Raw genomic sequence first — 5,249 nt, 5'->3', positions numbered from 1 at the left:
TTGGCAGATTCACCAGTTAATGCTATACTGTTTCTTCTATCCCTGTCTAGGTTGTCATGGTCCAAGATCCTGCCAACTGATTAGGTCCCGTGCCTCAGGTGCCTTGCGTATCAGCTTATTTACAGTGTGTGTGACAGCCACATCACTGACTTGGGGAAATTAGCCTGTGTCAAAGCCAATTAGTCTCACTGTTTCCACTTTAATGAACCAGATCAATTAAGAAGAGGGCTACACTGGAAAATTCCTGGGCCAGCCAGACCAGCAGTCCTTAGATACTATGTGGTTAGACATCAAATTCATTCATTCATTCATTCATTCACTCATTCAATAAGCATATACTGAGCAGCAGCTATGTTCTGGATATTGGAAACAAAATGTTTAATGAAGATACACTCTCAACATTCAAAGAGCTCACAGTTTTTTATTTGCCACCTTAGAAATCAAGGGGCACCTGGGTGGCTCAGTTGGTTAAGCATCTGAGTCTTGATTTCCACTCAGGTCATGATCTCATGGTTCTTGAGATCAAGCCAAGATCTTGTTGGGCTTTGTGCTAACAGTGCGACACTGTGGAGCCTGCTTGGGATTCTCTCTCTTCCTTGCCCTCTGCCCCTCCCCTGCTTGCTTGTGTGCATGCAAAATAAATAAACATTTTTAAAAAATCAATTATTTCCCAGCCATCTGAAGTTCACCTGTTTTTAGTCCCAAAATTTACCACTCCTTTCCAGACTTTAGAATTTGATAAGCCAGTATGTTTTTTAGTTGGAAGATAAGCAAGTTTTAATTTTACAAGGTAAAAAACAAAACCAAATGAAAGTCTTTTTAACACACAAAAGTAGCAAATATATATCTTAGCGTAAGGAACTGACATTTAAATGAAAAAAATTAGCTTCATCAAGAACTCTACACTATTCTTTTTTCCCTCATTTTGCTACCTCCCAATAATCTCTCTCTCTTTTTGTTAAATGTTTATTTATTTTTGATACAGAGACAGAGCATGAGCAGGGGAGGGGCAGAGAGAGACACACACACAGAATGGGAAGCCGGGTCTAGGCTCTGAGCTGGCAGCACAGAGCCTGACACAGGGCTCGGGCCCACGAACCATGAGAGCACAACCTGAGCTAAAGTCAGATGCTTAACTGACTGAGCCACCCAGGGGTCCCCCAGTAATCTCTTTCTATAAGATTTATTTAAAACCAAGTTTTCCTTTCTTTACTTCTTTCTTTTTCTTTCTTTCTTTCTTTCTTTCTTTCTTTCTTTCTTTCTTTCCTTCTTTCCTTCCCCCCCCCCTTTCCTAATAGTGAATAGTATCTATGAAGAAGTATATTCTTCTCCAAATAAACATGCTGGAAACTGAATTACACTTCTGGCTGAGGTGGGGTAACAGGACCAGATTTACATTTCCACATTAAACAATCAATAAGTGAAGAAAATATATGAAACTATGGTTTTCAAGACACAGGATATCATGAAACGAAGAATATCAACTTCTGAAAGAAAGGAGACAAATGAGGTGAGTCCTGTGATTATCCCAGCATACTGTCTTACGAGGGATTCCAGGCTGTAGTGCAAGAAAGGGGAACACAAGTGGAGCCTGGGTGATTCCCTGACTTGAGGCGGAGCTATAAGTGTGCAGTGAACAAGATAGCTAGAGGTCACAGGAAAAAATACTGGAGAGAAAAAGAGCTTTCTAGACAGAGATACCTGATGATCTGCAGAGTTTCCCTTGAATTTTCACTTGAGTACTAGCTAGCAAATTCATGTGAGGACACTGCCTTAGGCCAGGGACAGAATCTCCTGGAAAGCTAGAGAAAGAGTACCAAGCACCCATCCAGAGACAGAATAGTGTTTGCACCCAGAATTCACACTGGGAACCTCATGATTCACAAAGCAGTAGGTAGAGTACTCAGAAAGGTGTCATCTTGGTAGTGGGGAATAATCAGCCCTATACTGAGGACCGTTCTGATCTTACTTAATAAATCATAAAAGCAAGACCCCCCAAAATCAAACTGTTTTCACAAAATGTAACTGCGCCCTGGAACAAAGTACAAAAATATGTATAGAAATGTAGAGCACACGCTTCGGCAGCACATATACTAAAATTGGAACGATACAGAGAAGATTAGCATGGCTCCTGCGCAAGGATGACATGCAAATTCGTGAAGTGTTCCGTATTCTTTTTTCACTCTTAAGTGGATCCTGAGAAACTTAACAGGAACCCATGGGGGAGGGCAAGGAAAAAAAAAAAAAAAGAGGTTAGAGTGGGAGAGAGCCAAAGCATAAGAGACTCTTAAAAACTGAGAACAAACTGAGGGTTGATGGGGGTGGGAGGGAGGGGAGGGTGGGGGATGGGTATTGAGGAGGGCACCTGTTGGGATGAGCACTGGGTGTTGTATGGAAACCAATTTGACAATAAATTTCATATATTAAAAAAAAAAAAGAAATGTAGAGCACATATCAAGGTAAAACTCACAATGACTGGCATCCAATAAAAAATTATCAGGGGAGTACCTGGGTCGCTCAGTCAGGTAAGCATTTGACTCTTGATCTGAGCTCAGGTCATGATCTCACAGTTTGTGGGATAGAGCCCTGCATGGGGCTCTGCACTGACAGTGCAAAGCCTGCTTGGGCTTCTCTGTCTCCCCCCTCTCTGACCCTTCCCCAATCATACTTGCTCTCTCTCTCTCAGTAAATATATAAACTTAAAAAAAAAATTAATGTCCACTCTCACCACTGTTGTTTAACATAGTGTTGGAAGTGCTAGCATCAGCAATCAGACAACAAAAGGAAATCAAAGGCATCAAAATTGGCAAAGATGAAGTCAAGCTTTCGCTTTTTGCAGATGACATGATATTATACATGGAAAATCCAATAGACTCCACCAAAAGTCTGCTAGAACTGATACATGAATTTAGCAAAGTTGCAGGATACAAAATCAATGTACAGAAATCAGTTGCATTCTTATACACTAATAATGAAGCAACAGAAAGACAAATAAAGAAACTGATCCCATTCACAATTGCACCAAGAAGCATAAAATACCTAGGGATAAATCTAACCAAAGATGTACAAGATCTGTATGCTGAAAACTATAGAAAGCTTATGAAGGAAATTGAAGAAGATATAAAGAAGTGGAAAAACATTCCGTGCTCATGGATTGGAAGAATAAATATTGTCAAAATATCAATACTACCCAAAGCTATCTAAACATTCAATGCAATCCCAATCAAAATTGTACCAGCATTCTTCTCGAAGCTAGAACAAACAATCCTAAAATTCATATGGAACCACAAAAGGCCCCGAATAGCCAAAGTAATTTTGAAGAAGACCAAAGCAGGAGATATCACAATCCCAGACTTTAACCTCTACTACAAACCTGTAATCATCAAGACAGCATGGTATTGGCACAAAAAAAGACACATAGACCAATGGAATAGAATAGAAACCCCAGAACTAGACCCACAAACGTATGGCCAACTAATCTTTGACAAAGCAGGAAAGAACATTCAATGGAAAAAAGTCTCTTTAACAAATGGTGCTGGGAGAACTGGACAGCAACATGCAGAAGGTTGAAACTAGACCACCTTCTTACACCATTCACAAAAATAAACTCAAAATGGATAAAGGACCTGAATGTGAGACAGGAAACCATCAAAACCCTAGAGGAGAAAGCAGGAAAAGACCTCTCTGACCTCAGCCTTAGCAATCTCTTAGTTGACACATCCCCAAAGGCAAGGGAATTCAAAGCAAAAATGAACTACTGGGACCTTATGAAGATAAAAAGCTTCTGCACAGCAAAGGAAACAATCAACAAAACTAAAAGGCAACCAACAGAATGGGAAAAGATATTTGCAAATGATATATCAGACAAAGGGCTAGATCCCAAAATCTATAAAGAGCTCACCAAACTCCACACCTGAAAAACAAATAACCCAGTGAAGAAATGGGCAGAAAACATGAATAGACACTTCTCTAAAGAAAACATCCGGATGGCCAACAGGCACATGAGAAGATGCTCAACGTTGCTCCTCATCAGGGAAATACAAATCAAAACCACACTCAGATATCACCTCACGCCAGTCAGAGTGGCCAAAACAAACAAATCAGGAGACTATAGATGCTGGAGAGGATGTGGAGAAACAGGAACCCTCTTGCACTGTTGGTGGGAATGCAAATTGGTGCAGCCATTCTGGAAAGCAGTGTGGAGGTTCCTCAAAAAATTAAAAATAGACCTACCTATGACCCAGCAGTAGCACTGCTAGGAATTTACCCAAGGGATACAGGAGTACTGATGCATAGGGGCACTTGTACCCCAGTGTTTATAGCAGCACTCTCAACAACAGCCAAATTATGGAAAGAGCCTAAATGTCCATCAACTGATGAATGGATAAAGTAATTGTGGTTTATATACACAATGGAGTACTACGTGGCAATGAGAAAGAATGAAATATGGCCCTTTGTAGCAACGTGGATGGCACTGGAGAGTGTGATGCTAAGTGAAATAAGCCATACAGAGAAAGACAGATACCGTATGGTTTCACTCTTATGTGGATCCTGAGAAACTTAACAGAAACCCATGGGGGAGGGGAAGGAAAAAAAAAAAAAAAGGTTAAAGTGGGAGAGAGAGCCAAAGCACAAGAAACTCTTAAAAACTGAGAACAAACTGAGGGTTGATGGGGGGTGGGAGGGAGGGGAGGGTGGGTGATGGGTATTGAGGAGGGCACCTTTTGGGATGAGAACTTGGAAACCAATCTGACAATAAATTTCATATATTGAAAAAAAAAATTACCAGGTATGCAACTTATTACTAGGGATGAGGGAAAATACAACCCATAGTAAGGGAAATAATCAAAATAAACTCAGAACAAAATAAATGTTAGAATTAGAAGACAAAAAATATTAAAACTGTGATTATAAGTATATTCCTCGTGTTCAAAAAGTTAAATAGAGACGTGAAAGATATAAAAAAATAGACTCATTTTCAGCTCAGGCCATGATCCCAGGGTTGTGGGTTCAAGCCCCACAACAGGCTCTATGCTGAGGGTGGAGCCTGCTTAAGATTCTCTCTCTTTCTCCCTCTGCCACCTCCCTAACTCTTGCTCACTCTATCTCTAAAGTAAATAAAATGAAAAAAATAATTAAATAAATAATAATGTGATATATAGAGAAAAGAGATTTTTAAAAAATGAACAGAGCATCAGTGAGCTGTTAGGCAACCTCAAGTGAACTAATATATGTGTAATGTGAGTCAC

General features: G+C 40.0%; 1 non-coding gene across 1 annotated transcript; it reads left to right on the top strand.

Moving 5' to 3' along the window:
• The first annotated feature begins 2,073 nt into the window (after window positions 1-2,073).
• LOC125935824 (U6 spliceosomal RNA) lies at window positions 2,074-2,176 on the top strand. Its single transcript, XR_007461809.1, has one exon. It is a non-coding gene; the product is annotated as a U6 spliceosomal RNA (small nuclear RNA).
• The last annotated feature ends 3,073 nt before the right edge of the window (window positions 2,177-5,249 follow it).

This window comes from Panthera uncia (assembly GCF_023721935.1).
Source record: "Panthera uncia isolate 11264 chromosome A1 unlocalized genomic scaffold, Puncia_PCG_1.0 HiC_scaffold_17, whole genome shotgun sequence".
Lineage (NCBI taxonomy): Eukaryota > Metazoa > Chordata > Mammalia > Carnivora > Felidae > Panthera > Panthera uncia.
The sequence above is the reverse complement of the archived record's forward strand: the minus strand, read 5'-3'. Positions and strand labels throughout refer to the sequence as shown.